Genomic DNA, 21771 nt, shown 5'->3' with positions numbered 1-21771 from the left:
ACCCTGGTGGCAGTTCCACCATGACATTGTTATTTTCATTTCCTGATGGAGGAAGCACAAGGTTAGTAAGGTTAACCAATTTCTCCCAAATCCTACAGTTTATAAATGGTGGACCCAGAAATTGTTGTCAAGCCTATATAACTCTGAAGCCCATGCCTTCTACTTCCAAGACAAGATTAAAAATTAAAACTGTGTGCAGATTTTATTTTATTGTGCCTGGTGATCCCTAAGTCTAGGTGATAGTACATGGTTTTCTTTTTTTTAAGGTTTATTTATTTATTTGATTGAGAGCGAGAGCGAGAGAGAGAGATTGAATGGTGTAGGAAGGGCAGAAGGAGAGGGAGAGTGAATCTCAAGCAGATTCCAGGCAGAGTACAGAGCCCAACATAGGGCTCGATCCCTGACCCCATAGGGCATGACCTGAGCCCAAACCAAGATTTGATGTTCAAATGCCACCCAGGTGCCCCAATAATGCATGGTTTTTTGAATCAAAAGTACCTGGGTACTTATTATCTGTGAATTTATTTCATGCCCACATTAATCACCATAAGCCTTAAACTTAACATCTAACCTCTGCAAATCATATGGCTGTAAGGTACCATGATTCCTATTAGAAATTTAGAGAACCTTTTTTTTTTTTATGACAGTGCTAATGAAACTAAAGATTGGAAGGATGATGTGAATTGAACAAAGAAGGTGAGGAATGACTATCAGTGTATTAATGGAAACATCTTTTTTTTTTTTTCATTGGTTGTCTGTCATACCAAGACATGAGTGCACAGACCTCCTGAAAAAGGGCAATCTGTGAGATCAACTGCTAACAGTTTCAACTAATGAGACAGACAAAAGGACCTTGATGTTGAAAACTACCCTTTCTTTACTCAGGAAATAAAGAGGTCTTATGAATCATACACATATTCAGAGACATCCTTAAAAGCAAACATGACCATTAATGGCAAAACTCAAATTTTAATATTAAGTAGGCTTAGGGAGATGTGAATAAAACTTTTTTTAATTTTTTTATTTATTTATGATAGTCACACAGAGAGAGAGAGAGAGAGGCAGAGACATAGGCAGAGGGAGAAGCAGGCTCCATGCACCGGGAGCCTGACGTGGGACTCGATTCCAGATCTCCAGAATCGCACCCTGGGCCAAAGGCAGGCGCTAAACCGCTGCGCCACCCAGGGATCCCATGAATAAGACATTTTTAAACATCTAACGACAAAGCAGTGCTGTTAGGGAAATATTTTAGAGAAAAAATCATGAAAAGGGAATACTGTAATTAAATAACAAATCTTTGGTTCTGATCAACCTGTGTTAAAATCTTGGCATTGTCATTTTTAACTTTGTTGTCTCGGTTCACTTACAAATATCTCTGAGCTTCAGTTTTCTCTCTATAAAGTAAATATAATAATACTTAGGTATTATAAGTATTAAATTAGACAATATTGGGACACCTGGGTGGCTCAGTGGTTGAGCGTCTGCCTTTGCCTGAGGGCTGATCCTGAAGTCCTGGGGTCGAGTCCCACATCGGGCTCCCTGCATGGAGTCTGCTTCCCCCTCTGCCTGTGTCTCTGCCTCTTTCTCTCTCTCTCTCACTCTCTCTCTCTCTCTCTCATGAATAAATAAATAAAATCTTTAAAAAATAAAAATAAGTTAGATAATATAAGGAAGTATGAAATTAGATAATATAAGGAATCCAGCATGAAACCTAGGAAATAGGTCATTAATAATAGCAGTTTCTATTCTAAAGAAATATAAATAAAAGATATATCTATATCTTATCCATATTTTACCATTCTTAGCACATTGATGTATTCTTTTCAGTCTGGTTTATATTTTACATTGCCAAAATAATTCTAGAAATTCTATTTGTATTTTGCTTTTTCAATATAATGATGTGATAAAAATTTGATTTTTTGTTATTGAGGTGAAATTCACATAACATAAAATTAACCATTTTAAAGTGAACAATTCAGTAGCATTAAATACATTCACAACACAACTACCATCTCTGTCTAGCTCCAAAACATTTTCCTCATCTCTAAAGGAAACCCTCTACCCATCAAGCAGTTATTCCTCTTCCCTTCCTTTCCCCTAGCCTCTAGGTATCAACCACCAACCTGATTTCTGTCTCTATGAATTTACTTATCCTAGATTTTTGTTTATGAATAGAATCACAATTTGCAACCCTTTGGTTCTGGCTTCTTTTACTTAACATAATGTTTTTAAGGTACATCCAGATTGTAGCATGTGTAAGTACTTCTTTTTTTTATATGTAGCTGAATAGTATATGGTATGTATATACTAGAATTTGTTTACCCATTAATTTGTTTATAGACATTTGGATATTTTTCATCTTATATCTATGGCTCATAGTGTTGATATAAACATGCATATACATGTATTTGTTTGAGTACTTGTCTTCAATTCCTCTGGATATAGAATTAAGAGTGGAATGTCTGGGTCATATCATACTTTTACATTTAGCTTTTTGAGGAACATATTGTCTTCCATAATAGCTGAGCCATTTTGCATTCCCACCAGCAATGTAGGAGGGTTCCAGTTTCTCCAATCCTCACCAACACTTGTTATTTTCTGAATTTTAAAAATATATACATCCTAGTGAGTGTGATGTTTATCTTGTGGTTTTGATTTGCATTTTCCTAATGACTGATGATGTTGAAATTATTTTATGCACTTATTAACCATTTGTATATCTTACTTAGAGATATGTCTATTCAGGTTCTTTACCCATTTTGGATATTTCTCTTATTATTGTTGAATTTTAAGAGGTGTTTATATATTCTGGATACTAGATCCATAACAGAGACATAATTATCAAATATTTTCTTCTATTCTACAAGTTGACTTTTTACTTGCTCGATATTATTTTTAAACACTTGTTCATATTATCTTTAAATCAGATTTCTGAATTTTAATGCATCCAGAACATCAAAAAATAAGTGTGAAAACACTTTAAGACAAAAATGAAATACCTGAATATCCAACAGTAGAAGGATAGTTAAATATATTGAATCTCTATTTAATGGGATATAGTGGTCTTGTTCCCTATTAGACTGCCAATGCTATTTACTATATTAAATAATATCAGCTCTGGATTTTTAAAATAAAGTTTTATTTTTTATTTTATGAAAAAGATGGAAAATTCACTTTTCATTTATTTCTAATTAATAATCCACTCTTATCCTATTCCTGCCTTACCTCAGTGTAGTGTCCCAGTTGGTTTCCTGGTAATAAAACTGCCACTTTGCATTCAGTGTATATTTGTGGAATAGTTATTAACATGTGCTCAGATAAACTTTTTTAATACTGCAGCATTTGTCTTTTTTATACCAAGGTAAGAACTGTAAGAAATTACAAACATGCCCAATCACTTCTTCATATATATTCCACAATTGGAGCTTTATAATGACAGGTCTCAGTCTTCCTTAAATTAGAAATCACTTTCACAGGGGCATCTGTTTGGTTCAGTTGGTTAAACGTCCAATTCTTAATTTTGGCTTAGGTCGTGATCTCCAGGTCATGAGATTAGCCCTGTGTTGGGCTTCATGATTAGTGAGGAGGCTGCTTCTCTCTCTCTCCCCCTCTCTCTCTCTGTTCCTCCTCCTGATTGCATGCTCTGTCTCTCAAATTAATAAATAAATCTTGGGGAGCCTGGATAGCTCAGCAGTTGAGCGTCTGCCTTCGGCTCAGGGTGTGACTCTTGGTCCAGGGATTGAGTCCTGCGTCGGGCTCCCTGCAAGGAGCCTGCTTCTTTCTCCCTTCATCTATGTCTCTGCTCTCTCTGTGTCTCCATGAATAAATAAATAAAATCATATATATATATATATATATATATATATATATATCTTAAAGAAAAAGAAGTAGCTTTCCTAATGCTATGACTTAACTTTAAAATAAATGTATTCAGATATGTTTTTCATTTTATATATTACCAATACTTAATTTCCACCTGAAAAGAAAAGGTAATTTTAATGATTAGGTTAATATTTATTTTGTAGGGAAAACAAGGATAAGAAAACCTTACTTTTAATGAATTTACAGCTCATTAATTTAATTAATATTTGTTAAGCCCCCAGCGTATGCTGGGAACCATGTTATGTTATAAGAACTCAAAAGTGAAATAACCATTTTATGGCCTCAACTAACTAACATAATGCAGTTAATTACAATATCATCACCTAATTTCTATACATTCTAGTGGAAACACAGGGAAAGAAATCCCTAAAAGTGCTGTGGAAGTCAGGTACTATTTCACAGATGATGTAGCTTAAACTAAGCTTCAAGAATAAATTGCAAGTTTGCCAGATGAATAAGTTTAGAATTGAGGGCAGAGGATGGCTACAGTGAGGTAAAAGCATGTACAGTGATTTGAGGAAGTGTGAGAGAGTTTATGAGAGAGAACCTGCTGGTACTACAACAGGAAATGAAAGAGATAGGAGTAAAAGATGAGTCTGGGCTGGTAGGACAGATCATTGTAACGTTTTAAGATTGGGGAACAGCATAAATTGAGCCTCAGAGGCAAAGAATCTGATTTAGGAACAATTAGAACATTTATAAAGATTGCAGAGGCACTCCAAGTACAAAATCTATGTTCTCTTCCATTCTGATTCAATGACCTGTAAAAAACACAATCATTCTGGCTTGCCAACCTAGATCTGTGTTTCCTAAGTTGAATATTATTATGAACTGATTATGAAGGGGAAAAACTTTGTTTGACCTTTGCTTCAGAATGTGTTTCTATAACTCTTGATTTTGTTCTGTCCAATGCTGCAAATCTTTGTTTAATATGCTGCATACAGTAGATATAAAGTTAAGCAAAGAGAAAAGTTCCTTTTTTCAATGAAATCTTTCTATTGTAAGGAAATGGAGTCTTAAATGAATATTTTAAACAAGAAGCCTATGTAAAGTGTGTGGTATGAATGAAGATAATGAAAGCAGTTATCATCTTTTCTGCAGAGAAGTTGATGCTTGAGTTGGATATAGAAGGATATTATCTAAGTTCTAGCAAAGAGGAGAGACAACCTATGAAGTAAGAATAAGGAAGTACATAAATAAATATATGGGACAATACATTTATTAATAGGACTATAATAGGAATTTGCATGCCAGGGAGCAAGTGGTGGTACTTGAGAATAAAAGGGTATCTGATGGTAGATAATGGAAGTCTATAAAGAAGGAAATTCAGAAAACCAGGTAATTTCACCCAGGTTCCATGACTAGAAAGGAATGAAAACAAGAATAAATACAGATTAATTTGACTTTAAGGCTGGTATTTGAACCATGTGAATTTCTCATATGATATAATCTTTTAAATTGTACAATGTCCTAATAATATAAGCTCCAAAATATAGATACAATTTTGAAATCCAAGTGTCAGTCATGCCTAAGTACTATTCTCTATGGATATTAACTCAAACCCACAAAACTAAATGCATTTTTTTTCCTGAAACTAAAAGGAACAATACTAATGGAATTAAAGGGAGGAATAAGCAATCTAGCAATAATAGTTGGAGACTTTAATACCTCACTTTAATATTGATAGAAAAGCTCAGCACAAAGGATCCACAAGGAAATAGAAACTTGAAAAACCCGTATAAAACAACTAGACCTAATAGACATCTATAGAACCTTTGACCCAAGAACAGTAGGATGTACATTCTTTTCTACTGCACATGTAACATTTTCCAGATAGACTACCTGTTAGGACATAAAACAAGCCTCTATAGATTTGAAAGGTTTAAAACCATTCAAACTATGTTCTGCAGCTACAATCAGATAAAAATTAGAAATTGATAATAGAGAGAAATTTGTTAAATCTACAAATAATAGTTGGAAAATTAAACAGCATATGTCTAAATAACCAGTAGGTCAAAAAAGAAATTACAAGGGAAATTAGAAACTATTTTATGGTGAATAAAAATGAAGACACAAAATAACAAAGCATATGATATGTAGCTAAAACAGGGCATAGAGGAAAATTTACAGCTGCAAATGTCTGAAAAGGAAGATCTCAAATCAAAACCTAATTTTTCTCTTAAGACACTGGAGAAACAAGGACAAACAAAACTGAAAACAAGCAGAAGGAAAAATAATAAAGATTAGAATGGAAGTAAATGAGGCAAGAAAATAGCAAAAAAACAAAAAAACAAAAAAACAAAAAAAAAAAAACAGGGATACCTGGGTGGCTAAGTTAGCTAAACATCCAACTCTTGGGGCACCTGGGTAACTCAGTTAGTTAAACTTCTGCCTTCAGCTCATGGCATGATCCCGGGGTCCTGGGCTAGAGCCCCACATCCAGTTCCTGGCTGGATAGGGAGCCTGCTTCTTCCTTTCTCTCTGCCACTCCCCCTGTTCCTGCTCTCTCTCTCTCTCAAATAAATAAATAAAATCTTAAAAAAAAAAAGCCCTATCCAACTCTTGATCTCAGCTCAGGTCTTGCTCTCAGGGTCATGAGTTCAAGCCCATGTTGAGTTCCATTCTGGGCATGGAGCCTAATTAAAATAACTAACTAACTAAATAGATAAAGAGAATTTAAAAATTAAATAGAAATTTTATTCTTTAAGAGGATCAACAAAACTGACATTTAGTCAGACTGCCCCAGAATAAAAGAGAGAAGCCCCCAATTCCTAAAATCAGGATAAAACAGGCTACATCTTGTCATACCACAGAGAAATAAATATTTCTCTCTTTACAAGGGGACACTATTAGCAACTGTGTGGCAACAAATTAGATAGCTTGTATAAAATGGGAAATTTCTAGAAAGACACAAGCTGCTAAAATTGTATTAGGAGAAAATAGGAATCCAAATAGATTTATACATGTAAAGATACTAAATTCTTTTTTTTTAAGATTTTATTTATTTATTCATGAGAGACACACACACACAGAGAGAGAGAGAGGAAGAGAGAGAGAGAGGCAGAGACACAGGCAGGGGAGAAGCAGGCTCCATGCAGGGACCCCACTGTGGGACTTGATCCCAGGAGTCCGGGATCACGCCCTGGGCCTAAGGCAGGTGCCAAACTGCTGCGCCACCCAGGGATCCCAAGACACTGAATTCTTAAGCAAAAACTTTCCTAAAAAAAATCTCAGGCTCAGTAGCTTCACTGGTAAAATTTACAAAACATTTAAAGAAGAATTAATATCAGCTTTTCAAAAAGCATATTGTATACTGATAACAATATTCATTCTTAACTATAAAATTTTCCATCTCTTCTAAGAAATAGAAGCAGAAGGAATGTGTCTCTCATGCCAGTGGCTATGAATCCAAAGTTACCCTAAAACCAAAGGCATCACAGGAATAGAGAAATACAAACTAATACCCCTTATGAATATAGATGCAAAAAATCAATAGAATATTAGCAAAGTGAATCCAGCAATGTATAAGAAAAATTATATACCATAACCAAGTAAGATCTATTCCAGGATGCGAGGTTGGCTTAACATCTGAAATTAGTTCATCATATCAATAGAATAATACATCATATCAATAGAATAAAGAATAAAAATCATATGACTATAAAAATAAAATAGTAAAATATATAAAAATATAAATAGTAAAAACATATATATAAATAGTAAAATATATAAAAATATAAAAATAGTAAAAACATTTAACAGAACTCAATATTGTTTTATAATAAAAACACTTGATAAACTAGGAGTAGAAGGGAAGTTTATGAATTTGATAACAAATATCTACAAATATCTACAAAAACCCCACAATTAACATTTTATGTAATGTTAAAAGGCTAAATGCTCCTGCTGACATGAGGACTTAAAAAAGGGGGAAAAAAGAGATTTGATTTTTTTTTTCTTTTTCTTGACGTGAGGCTTTTGTAGCAGCCATGTAATGCCAAATCATTGGTCAGGCCAAGAAGCATCCAAACTTGATCTCCGTCTTCATATTTATTAGGGCAGGAGATCTGGAGGAGTGCTTGTCTTGTGCCTGACTGGGTTCAATCCAGATGTCAATTGGAATAGGAAGAATAACCCAGAACCCTGGAACAAACTAGCTCCTGATGATCAATACAAGTTCTACTCAGTGAATCTAGATTAAAGTAGACTGAAGAAAGAAGGTCTGGACCTTCAGACCTCTAAATGAAATGTTTCACTATAAGCTGCTTAGAATGAATGAAGTCGTCTTCCAGAAGTCATCCACACAATTTTCCACTTACCAGGAAATAGTTCCCCTCTAAATGCATGAAATCATGTTGGTGCATTGTGTTGGGTTTTACATTGATTAATAAATATCTGAATTTTTTTTAAAAAAGGAAAAAAATCAACCCTCCTTATTTGTGTTTGCCATTTTAATTAAAGCTTTAGCCAGGACAATTAAGAAAAGTAAACAAAATGAATCCAGATTTCAAAGGAAGGATTAAAGCTATCTCTGTTACTTGTATTTGTATTTTTAGACAGGTTTGGGGGGGTGGGGAGAGGAAGAGGGAGAGAGAGAATCTTAAGTAGGCTTCAAGCCCAGCTCAGAGCCCCACATGGGGCTTGATCTCCCAACCCTGAGATCATGACCTGAACCAAATTCCAGAGTTATACGCTTAACAAACTGAGCCACCCAGATGCTCCAAAGCTATCTCTGTTTAAAGATGATGTGATTTTGAACAGAAAAAAAAATCCTAAGTAATCAAGTACAAAATGATTAAAGCTATTAAAAATTTTAACAAAGTTACAGGATATATGATCCAGCATACACAAATCGATTGTATTTCTATACATTGGCAATGGATATTCTGAAAGCAAAACTAAGAAAATGACTCCATTTATAATAATATCCAAAAATTACAAATAAGTAATTTATTTATGATTTATTTTTATTAAAATTATAATAATAAATAACAAATTTATAAAATAAATTTAATAAATTTATTAAATTAAGTATTTATTTATCCAAAAATAACAAAATAAGTCCAAGACTTATATACTAAAAAGTGTAAAATGTTTTTAAAAGAGACTAAAAAAGGTTGACATAAATGGAAAAATATTCCACGTTCATGGATCAGGGGATTTATTATTGTTGAAGAAGCAATATTTCTCAGATTGAATTATAAATGAACACAATCCCTATTTGAATCCCACTTGACTTTTTTGCAGAAATTGACAAGATAATCCTAAAATTTATGTGGAAGTGCAAGTTATTCATAATGGCCAAAACAATCCTGACAAAGGGGAATGAAGTTGGAGGGCTCCCCTTTCTTTCTTATTTTTTTAAGATTTTATTTATTTATTTTAGAGATAGAGGAAGAGGGAGAGCAGGAAAGGAACAGAGGGAGAGGGACAAGCAGATTCTCCTGCTGAGTGCAGAGCCCACGCACAACCCTGAGATCATGACCTGAGCTGAAATCAAGAGTTGGACGCTTCACCATTAGTCATCCAGGTGCCCCAGAGTGTTCCCATTTCTGATTTCAACTTATTAAAGAGTTAAGGTAATAATGATGGTATGATACTGGTATAAAAATAGATACACAGATAGATATAATTGAGTACAAAAGTAAATCCATATATCTATGACCAGTTGTTTTTCAGTAAGAGTACCCAGATCATTTAGTAGGGAGAGAATTGTCTCTTCTGCAAATGGTACAGAGACACCTCGATTGTCATATGCAAAAGAATGAAATTGGACCTATACCTCACAATCTTTACAAAAGTAACATTTTTTTCACACAATAATCTACGTAAAGTAGATTAGTTGTTGCTTAAGGTTGTGGAGGAATGGTGGGAAAGGGGAGTGACTATAGATGAGCATGGGTTTATTTAAGGGGGGACAAAAGTATTCTAACATTAGATTTTGGTGATTATACAACACAGTGAATATACTTTAGAAGCACTGAATTGTGCTTGTTAAATAGGTGACTTGTATGTGGATTATATCTCAATAAACTTGGGAGCAAAAACAAAACACACATACACGAAATATCACTAGAGACCTTCACCCTGTGGAAAGTGAACATTGTTGCTAATTACCTTGGTAGTCTCTCTCCCTGCTCCCTCCCAAAGCTCTCTTGTTCTTTGAGGTGAAATTACTATTTGACATTATGTAATCCTCCTGAAACATTAATATTTTAAAATCTTAGTCAAATAATTTGCACTCTTTTTTCTTCTGTTGATGTTCCCAAGGGAAATGTAAGACTCTGTAGGTGAACAAATAATCATTTCATTATGCAGAAGAAAATGAAATTGCTGCTATTGGCAATAGAATTAAAAACAGCCAATCTTGGTTGACTTTTTCCCAAAGGTGAGTTTGGGGGAGTTATTTTTTTCAGATGAGTTAGTAAGTGATTTTAAGTGTCAGTGCAATTGTACACCTGCCAGGAACCATGATTCTCTTTCTTCTAATTGATCTCTAGGGAAACCTAAACACTATTAGACAGTTCTGTCTGTACCATAAACTGTTAAAGAAAACACCAAAGGAAAAACAAGCAAACAACTCCAAAAGGCAAATGAAGCAGTGTAATCTCAGAATTTGCTATCTGGGACAATGCAGCTATCAGGTTTTGTTATGGAAAAGTTAGCTATCACCCTGAGTTTTCAGTCTTTAACTTGTCATAATTGTTTTTTATTAAAAGCATTATTTTCCTTCAATTGGCATATAGTTGAAGTGAAAAACAAATATTTGCCTGAAAACCAACATAACCTTTATAGCATCCATCCTTATGTATACTGATTGAAATTAATATATTTTTAAAGATTTTATTTATTTGTTCATGAGAGACACAGAGAGAAAGGCAAAGACACAGGTAGAGGGAGAAGCAGGCTCCCTGGAGGGAACCTGATGTGGGACTTGATCCCAGGACCCCAGGATCACACCCTGAGCTGAAGGCAGACGCTCAACCACTGAGCACCCAGGCATTCCTGAAATTGACACTTTAATGTATAGAGAAACACGTTTATAAGCAACAGTGGAAAAAAGTATAACCATAAAATGGAGATATTGCTGTGTACAATACCAATCCAATGCTTCCCTCTGTTCCCTGAAATTTATCTGCCCTCCAGTGTTGTAGAATACATGATTGAACTTTGCCCAGCATCCAGTAGTGGTGAAATGTTGAAAACATTCTCAGCTACTCTAAGAAATGTCCTACTGCTCGGCCTTTAAAAATGCTGTTCCCTTTACCTAAAATAACCTTTCTCCTTTTTTCTGCCTGATGAAACAAACTTCTGCTCATTCTTCAAAACCCTGAGCAAACATCCCTGTGAAGTTCTCCATAATCCCTCTGAAACACTTACAAACCCCACTGGCAATCACAATATATTCATCTCTATGCTGGCATTTCTCACACTAGGTTATATGCAGCTGTTACGTTTCACCTGTTTGTCACAGTGCTTAGCCTATGGCACTTTAAACAAAGGAATCTATATTTTTCATAACATCAGTTTAATCTTTTTCATATTCTTTCTATTCTTATGACCTATTCATTCACACTCTTGTTATTTTCTTCCTCAGAATACTTTATTTCTGTTGAAGCATTTGCTCACTATAGGCACTGATTTAATCTGTAATCTCTGGCTAAATTTTAAGTTTCATGAAGACAAGGAATGTGTTTTCTATCATTATGATATTTCTATAAAGATCATAAGAAGAAAAAAAGCTTTCCATTGGTGTAGGATTTTATAGTTTAAATAGTGTAGTTATGTTTACTTGTTTTTAAATGTTTATAATAATCCTGTGAAGTAGTGGTGTTATTTCCATTTTGCTTAGGATGAAGCAGGAAGAACTTAGTCATTTGTCCAGAGTCACATTGTGGTCAAGCGATTAAGTGGTTGCAGTATTGGTAACTTTCAATTAGATTTCTGAATTTAGACAAGGACCTACTTTTGTGAACAAATAATTTTTTATTCAGTAAGATACTTATTGAAAGACCAGTCATCCATGACTAAATTCCTTCACATCTTTATATAAATTTATTTAAAACACAGCATATTTTATTGTTATTTTTTAATGACAATTGTAACATATTATTTGAACCAGCAAATCACTGATACAAGTTAATTTCAAAATTCCAAAAGTTTACAATCTAATTTTTAAACTTTTTTTTTATTCTAGAGGTTAGATGCTGTGCTTATTTTTAGAGAGAAAGAAGCAAATCACAGGGCAATCTCACAAAACGATTAATCTTTAATATCTTTTAGTTATAACATGATATATGGTGACTGTAGAAAATCGGGAAAATAAGGATGCCTGGGTGGCTCAGTTGCTTAAACATCTACCTTCTGTTCAGGTTGTGATCCCAGTGCCTTATGATCAAGCCCAAAATTGGGCTTCCTGCTCAGCAGAGAGTCGGCTTCTCTCTCTGTCCCTCCTACTCTCTCTCCCCTGCCCTGCTCATGCTCTCTTTCTCCTCAAATAAATTGTAAAAAAATCCTTTAAAAAGAGAACTGAGAAAACATAAAAATATATAATTACATGAAATGGAAATTAATACTATAAATACTTCAATATATTTTCTTTCAGATTTCTTATTTGTATGCATATCATATTGTTAATGTAGGCTGTGTAATGTTTTCAGTAGCCTAGGGGCCTAGAAAAGATGATCATTCAGAGGTATATTTTTGAAGTTATTAATTACTACTAAAATTATAACTACAAACATAGCTCTTCAATAAGTATTAAATTCATTTTGCCAGTATTTGACATATGTACAATCTGAAATATTTTAAAAATTCAATTGTAGGGTATCTCTGATAATATTTGGTCCCGATTACAAAGTTTCTCAAGCTCCTTCAATCATTTTATACTACAACTGTAAATTTATGTGCTTGATTTCCATTTTTAAGTACTTGTCTACTTTAATGACAATGATTTTTAAAAACTTACTTTAAAAACTTTAAAAACTCAAAATACTTAAGTCGAGTAAGTTAAATTCACAAACAGGAGGAATTACATGTTCCAAGTTTGTGTACAAATTTAGAAAGATTTCCACCAAAAATCATAACTAAGTTACTCAATAATATATGGTGATTTGACTTCAGAAAGCTTAATATTTTCCAGTAGGTCAGATTATCTTAAAAATAACAAATCTTCAAAATGCAAAATATTCAACCTTTCTTATTTAAGATCCAAATATTTAATTAATTCTTTAATATTTAATTATTTTTTTATTTTTTGGAAATTAACATTTACTAATAAAGTAATTGCATTATCCTTATTGAGGGGCAGTCTTCTCAGTAGGTAGAGTTTGCATGATGGGCAAAGAGTTTGGCTGGAGCTCTGACTGAATTCATGCTTGAGCCTTTGCTGGGATACATTGACTCCTATATGTAGTTTGTGTCAAGGGCTTCATGATAAATAAGGGTTTGTCTTATAGTCCTCAAAATGTACATAGTTCAAGACCCTAATCTACACAGAAAGTTTACAGCCTAGTCTAGAAACTTCAGACTGCCAAATATCTTGTTTTGTTTTTGTATTTCTTTGGCTAAGATATTAAACTATCTTCCTCCCATCTCTAAAGAATTAAAAATGGACAGAATTGTCTTGAGTCTTCTTGCTTACTAAAAGATCTCATTGTCTTCCTAGATGCTAAAATGATACCCATTTTGATTTTGCAGGTATCTGGGCTATATTTGAATCTTTGGTCACAGCTTCAAGGTTATACTACTAAAATGCTTGTGTATATTTACATGGTCGAAAACATCCTGTTGATTTCACTTACCATTGTGCTAAGTATTTCTCATATAATTAAAATTATTCATCAGTTGTTTTGAATATCTACATTAATTTGTACCTATTACTCAATTACATTCAGATTTTCTTGATTTTAAAAATTATATATAATTCTTGATGAAATAAAATTGCTGAGTCCAATGATATGACCATCTTTAAAGATTTTTATACCTCTTGACAAATTACTTCACAAAATCCTTGGCCCCTGGAATTACTGCTCTTTATTTTTTTTTTTTCAGGTCTTTTTTAGTAGTCACATATTTTTCCATCACAATTGAATTCATAATGCTTATCTTGTTTGATATGTTGATTCTACATTAAACATTTAATCTTGAGAACTTTTTAATGTTACTAATTCTCTTGAACAACATGATTTGTAATGGCTGTGTAATATTCTATTATAGGTTACATCATCAATTAATTAGCTCTTCTTTTATTATAATTGCATTTGGGGACCCCTACATGGCTCAGGTGGTTAAGCGTCTGTCTTTGACTCAGGTCATGATCCTTGGGTCCTGTTTCTCCCTCTCCCTCTGCAGCTCCCCCTGTGTGCTCTCTCTTTCTCTCACTTTGTCAGATAAATAAAATCTTTTTTTAAAAATTGCATTTATTTCTATAATACGTGATGCCTTCATATACACTATTATAAATGTGTGATTTCTAACATTTATTTTTTAAAATCTATTTTAATAAAAGATATGAACCCAGTGACAAGGCAAATTCTACTTCTAGATAGTATTCTAGAACCTACCCTACATAGTAGTCTTGAGACTATATATGAATACTAGAATTATTATTCAGTTTCTGTTGGTACAACCTAATGCAATGCCTGACATATAGTGAAGAGTTAACTTTTTGTTATGTAGGTGAATAAATGAATTATTTGCTATAATTGGCATAGCATATTTAACAGTATAATTAAACTGGTTTATCATTTAATGTATGAGACATTTTTTTAATGAATGTAAGATGGGGTGTTCTGTTTTATTTTAACACCAGTTTAATTCAAAAAGGCAATAAGACTTCAGGTATATTTTTCAAGAATGAATGGTCATTGAGGGCTAATAGCTAGCAACTTCCTCTTGTGTATGCAATTCCCTTCCTCAGATCATTAATCCTGCAGAGATTCTTTACGCCTTCATCATTATCGCATGATAAAAGAAGCAGGTGTTACAGTAGGAAGCATAAAAAATGAAAGATCACCTGACTTCAATATCTGGGATCCAAAGCTCCACAAGACTCCATATTAACCAACTCTTAAGAGCTACATCTAAACTCAATGATGAGCAAAGGGGAATAGTTGACTGATTCATTGAAACAACACTGTTTTGATAACCCTTTGATATTGGTTTGACTTATGCTCCTGTCACCATAAAGCCCCCTATTGTGTGAATTAATTGAAACCTCACAAAATGGTGTCACTTGAATAGCATTACTCCTGCCTGAGTTCAAGCAACTCTAATTCCCAATGTCAAGATCACATTTTGCTTCACAGTTATATGGGTCACAACACAAAAAGGATTAGTTTCAGGTTGATTACCCTCTGCTGCTGTAACATGAAATGCACTTCATAGCAAGTAGGCTCTTTGCATGTTTGCTAATCTGCCACATTGGCAATTGTTTTGAAGGTCATCTGAAGCATTCTAATGAGCATTCTAAAGGAATATCTGCTTATGAAATATTAGCTAATGATGCAAATTTTGCTAAAGCCATATCTTTTGAGATTATGTATAGCGTGTGTGTCTATGTGTGTCTGTGTGTATAACTCAGTCATTTCCCTTGCAGATTACTTAACACAATGTTCAGCGATTAGTACATTCACAATGAATTTGTGTGGGGGGAGATATAAACACGTAAGAAACAAAATTGTAGAGTGATATCCTAGTGTAATTAACAAGACATCATATAACAAATTTCTTGAAACTATCCAAGAATCCCTGTAACAAGAGTTTATAGGTATTCCTGAATATCTGAGGGAGTGGGTGCCACTTCTAGAACCTAATTTAGAAAGCAGAATTGTTAAAAACATGTTAAAATAATGGTGTAAAAACTTACCAAGTTTGGATAGTTCAAAGAACTTACAAGACTCTACCAAGAATATGCACACAAAGCTCTCCTTTAAAGGCAAAGGGTATGCATAGTAAGAGAGGACAGTGCAGGTGAGCATTATTGTTAGAGACACATCCAAGTTTCAGCTTCCCAGGATCCTGATTCACACATGGAAACCCTTTGTCTCCAGACTGAACCACAAGAACTGTGCTATGAATATTGACTTCAGGAAAATTCAAGGAAAAATTTCCAATGGGGTCTTATTTTTCCCCTCTGGTCACATAGCCAAGCCAGACTGTCTAATCTGTTCTGCTAAGTGAAGCCATCAGTAACCAAATTGACCCTGCTGGTCCCCAGGGGAGTTTCAGACTTTAACATGCACATGATCAATCTCACTGACCTTCATTTAGCCAATAGTCAAAACCAGACATCCAGACATCTCCAAAGATAATCATTTGGTTTTTCCCACCCCAGCTGTAAGATAAGTGTTCTCTGTAGATAGTATCAGTAATGATAATAATAAGTAGCTATATTAATTTCCTATTGCTGCTGTAACAAATTGCAATAATAATATAGTTTCTTAAAGCAATACACGTGTTATCTTATAACTCCAAAGATCAGATGTCCAAAGCTGTTCCTAAACAGTATATGTAAAAGCCCCAGCGGAGTATTTGTTCTATATTACAAAATAAACCAATGAGAACTTTTCATATCATTTAAGGATCATCAAATACATAATACTCAACTATTTAAAACAATATTGTATCATGTTATAATAAAAGTGGAAATAGTATTTACCAATAGATAAGTTCTTTTTAAAAGACTTTTTTAGGATGTGGAGATCCACTTAATGTGGATCTGTTTAGTCCTCTTCACTGTTTTAATTATTTGAAAAGTCAACCATTCATATAAACTCACATATGGCACACTTGTATCGCACAACACACACACACACACACACACACAAAAGATATACACACGATGTATCTTTCCTCTTTGTTGATCCATTTCTATGCAACATCAACACAGGTTCCTTAACATTGAATAATTCAGTAAGACAGAGTTTTGGGATCTAGAAAACATTCACACACCATATTGACTTAAGGAATTGTTTTGATATTCACTGACCCTTTCTTAAGGATACTCAGTGGTAAGTCATTCCAAGTAACTCCCCCCAAAATATAGGAGATACTCGGTTTCTCACTGAACAGGATTTTTTTCAAAGGTGAAAAGCAGTGAACCAATGTTTTAGAAAAACGATGAAAATTTCCATAATTGTATAAAAAGGAAGGGAATATTTTCTTTTCTGGAGGTCCACACTGTTAATTTCCTCTTGTTCTAATGCTTTTATGGTCCTTGAGACCTTGTAATTAACAATGCATATACAAGCAATTCATTAGCTTTTTATGAATATGCCAATTTGTGCTTTTAATAAAACTATAGTATTTATGCAACTATCTACTGCTATGTTGTGTCAATCACCAGATTCTTTACATTTTTTTAAACTCAAAAGAAATCTTGTTTATCATTTGCTTCAAAAATTTTAAAGGGCTCAGCAGGCAATTTGCATATGTCACTGGTTTAACTGAGCAAGGATTAGCAAATTAAATCTTAATTAGCTAATTTTTGCATAATTTTAGGGAAATTATATGCTTTGTGCAGATGGCAGGTGGGAGGTAAGGCATTTAACTTGTATTGAATTGAAGTTTTCCTTGACTTTATGAATTTTAATAGAAAAATAACATTTAACAGTTAAAATGTGTGTCAAACTGAATAGATCCTATCTGGAACCACTAAAATAAGAAATTATTTTATGAAAGAGAACCAATGATAGACATTAAAGTATTTCTAATAATAAGTACATAAGAATTACTTCAAAACTGAAAGAGATTTTTTTCACAAAGGTTTCATACTTCATACTATGTTCTAGATTATAATATAATGATAAATTAATGGAATGTGAATGTTAATTCACAGTTCACACATATATTTACAATGAAGTCACAGTTGGTATTAAGTATGGGAGACTTGGTAGCACTGAGCAACAGCAATTATAATTGTACTAATTCACATGCCAGGAGAGGTGGCACGCAGCAGCATTCAGATCCTTTGGCCTAATGTCCTCAGGCTGTTTCTCACCTTTGGTCTACTTCCTCTTCCTGGACTGTCTTCCTTCCACTACTCTCTTCACCTTGTTATCAAATCATCCTTCAAAACTTTGGTTACACATCTATATAGGGGAGGTCTCTATTCATCTGCTCTATCTACTAATGATTTACTTCTCTTTATTCCCATATTTCCATGTGCATTAACTTTTATCATTGCACTAATTACACTGTACTATAATTGCTAATTCTCTTCTACACTCTCCTTACTGTCCCTGTAAAAGCAAGGACAATATTTTATCCCTCTTTCTATCCTTTCAATAGAAGTTTGTTGATTAAATTAAGAAAGAAACCATTACTATCAAATCTTTCTCCCTCAGGCCAACTCCTTGACTTATGCACTGAATCTCACCTCCTCTCACCTCTTCTCATACTTCGGTTTCCTCTCTCTTCTGTATCATTAGTATCTCTGTCTTTATTTGATTATTTATATCACATAAACATGTGTTATCCTGTTTCCCATCTTAAAAAAATTCTCCTCAAATGCAAATTTGCTCTCCTATGATCTCAATTCTCTGCTCCACTTTACAGATAAATTCCTCAAAAGAGCTGACTCCTCTTTTTCCCTATTGTCTTCCCTGGGTTCCTCTTGAACCCATTCCAGTGAGGCTTTCATACTCATGACTCTACAAAATTATCTTTGATGAACATTATTAATGACCTCTTTGATGCTAAATATGATGGACAGTTTTTGGTCCTTGTCTTACTTTGCTTTTAGAAGGGTTTCATATAAATAACCAACTCTTCTTCATTATATTCCTTCTTCACTTGGCTCTAAGTTACCATTTTCTATTGCCCCATATCCTGCCTAACTTGCAACTCTTTACAGAGTATTTTGTGGGTTCCTCTTCATTGATTCCATACCTGAATGTTAGAAAAACCATAGGATGCATCCTGGACATGCCATCTTTTCCATTCCTGGAATGCCTCCAGGAATGACCCACAAGAAGTCTCATTAGCATCATGTTCATTTTTGTAATGGGTTTAGTATTATTATATGGTAATGATTTCCCATTTGTCTGTCCAGCCCAACTTCTCCCTGTATTTCAGAATCCTGTGTCTAATGGATACTCAAATATCTCTATGTGAACATTTGCTATGGATCTCCAACTGAAATTTTCCAAAGCTCATCCCTTCATTCCCAACATCAACCTCCTCTTCCCACAGTATTCTTCACTCAGAAAATGTCATCTTTCCTGACCACATCTTCATTATAGTTTTACAATTTGTTTATAATTTTATTCTTATAGGTAATTCTGTAAAGGGCACTATACATTCCATTTCTGTAATAGATATTTGTACTGTATATGTTTTTCAGACAGTTTACTTATGTTTGCTAAACATTTCTTGCTCCTGTCGTGTTTTTAGGTTTGTACTTATTTCCACCATGTGCTTGCCTCTAACTGTGCATAAATACTTTTGTCTTTTTTGTCCCCTGGATAGAAGAAAACAAACCTTATTGCTTCTGGTATGGAGTATGAATTTAATTTAAATTATATGAGGTAATAGTCCCAATATGTTGGTTTTAAAAATGCGTGTCAACATTTGGCATTTGGATATTCTATGTAAATGCAAGCTTTTAGCAGAATTCCAATTGAACAAATTATAGTTTTTGACTATAATTTATGGGAACTATGTAAATATCTACAAGTTTATAGCCAGCATTTCCTAAATTACTCATGAATTACTAATTGACTTTTTCAGCTACAGGATATGCAAATATATTTTTACAGAGAAGTAATACTAAAACCTCCAAAGGCCATTTGGTTAAAAATAAATAAATAGTGACACTGCATACTTTACCAACAGAAGAGGACACTTTTTTTTTTTAAGATTTATCTATTTATTTATGATAGACAGAGAGAGGGAGAGAGAAAGAGAGAGAGAGAGAGGCAGAGACACAGGAGGAGGGAGAAGCAGGCTCCATGCCGGAGCCTGACGTGGGACTCAATCCCGGGACTCCAGGATTACGCCCTGGGCCAAAGGCAGGCGCCAAACCGCTGAGCCACCCAGGGATCCCCGACACTTTTTTTTGTTTTACCTCCTACTTTGTTACAAATCAATCTTAGTTTGATGAAAACTGGAAATTCCAAGGAAATATTCTTGAATGCAAAATTTAGACATGGGTGGAGTACATGTTGCCTTTATGGTAAGCAGCTCAGCAGGAAGAACTTGAGTTTGGAATTAAGGAGATCTGGATTTGCTTCTGCTTCTTCCCCTAACCAATCCTAGGGCCTTGGCATAGTTGCTTAAATTCTCTCAGCCTCAGATTCCTCATCTGTAAAAGCAATATAAGAATACCAGTGTTGACAAATTTTAATGAAATCAAGTTAAAATATTGATTCAAAGTCTGATGCATATGCTTTGTTTCTATGATGATGATGATGATGATGTAACTTAGTCTCAGTAAGAAGATCAAATGGACATGCATATATCCCTTTTCCTCACGCCATAGCATGAAATTTCATCACTTAGAGGTGTCTTTAGATTTCACATTATCACAAAAATTACGTGTGACAATGCTAATTTCTCTGGAGGTGGAAAGACATAAAATTAAAAACCATAACACTTTGGCACATAAGTTTCCTGTTAAATAGCATAGGATATGGAAAAATATAGGATTTTAAAGCAGAGGGTCTTCATCTAGAGAGATAGACTTCACTTAATAGCTTGGTAATTTTAAGATTATCCAAGTCACAAGTCTTTAAATCTTACTTAAAAAACTATTACATGGGAATAATGAGAAAGTGTACTACATAGTTTTCTTCATTCCAACAAATATATATTGAGTTCCTTATATGAAATCCATGACTCCTTCTCTGATGGAAATTATGGTCAGAAAGGGAGATAGTCATAAAAAGGAATAATTTCATCATAACATGATACTCACATTGATAGAACAAATGGTAACATATAGATGAAATGAGGAAATGGAGAAGTAACTATGTTGAGATTCAGTTGTATATTCTCAGAGGAGTAACTGATGCTTGATCAAGAATTTGAAAAAATACATAAAATAAATGGAGATATATACCATGTTTTTAAATATAATAACAGGAATAGAACAATTCTCCCAATGCTTATTTATAAATTTAATATAAAATGCTTCCTGAATAACTTAATCTATCAACTGACTATCTATCTACATATTGTTTGCTTTCCCATGACTAGACTGATTCTAAAGTTTTTTTTTTAAGATTTTATTTATTTCTTCATGAGAGAGAAAGAGAGAGAGAGAGAGAGAGGCACAGACACAGGCAGAGGGAGAAGCAGGCTCCATGCAGGGAGCCTGACATGGGACTCTATCCTCCGTCTCCAGGATCACATCCTGGCTGAAGGTGGCGCTAAACCGCTTCGCCACTCAAGCTGCCCTAATTCTAAATTTGTTATGAAAAAAATAACCAATCAAGAATATTGAGGAAAAAAAAAAGAAAAAGAAAACTATAAAGGAGAATTAATCTTATGAGATATTAAAATATATCATATAAAATCTCAATTATTAAATAATATCATATTGTACATATGTATATGAATTTAATACATAATGAAGTTACTAATTATAGGATTTTTCTAACCTATGAATGGTGACATAATCACTGTATGAAATTTTTTGCTAACTACAGAATAAGAAACCTCTCTTTGAACTTATATGAAAAATGTATCAGGATTTATTATTAAACCAAGAATGAAGGAGAAAAAAAGAGTGAGAATGAGGGGGGGATTGAAGAAGAAAGAGAAGGAATGAGGAAAGCACACAGCAAAACTACTGGGTATGTTGTTTCTTTATATAAGAAAGGGGAAAAATAATATATATATATATATACACATTTGTGTTTGTATCTATATTAAAGTTTTTTTTTC

The 21771-nt window shown here is 33.7% G+C and overlaps 1 protein-coding gene and 1 pseudogene across 1 annotated transcript in view; both read left to right on the top strand.

The window, feature by feature from the left end:
• The window catches only part of TENM4 (teneurin transmembrane protein 4), a 2712352-nt gene that overhangs the window by 480880 nt on the left and 2209701 nt on the right, over positions 1–21771 (top strand). The window lies entirely within an intron of this gene.
• LOC144295188 (cytochrome c oxidase subunit NDUFA4 pseudogene) lies at positions 7872–8128 on the top strand (annotated as a pseudogene).

Source organism: Canis aureus, chromosome 23 (assembly GCF_053574225.1).
Source record: "Canis aureus isolate CA01 chromosome 23, VMU_Caureus_v.1.0, whole genome shotgun sequence".
Taxonomy (NCBI): Eukaryota; Metazoa; Chordata; class Mammalia; order Carnivora; family Canidae; genus Canis; species Canis aureus.
This window is presented reverse-complemented; position numbering and strand designations above follow the sequence as displayed.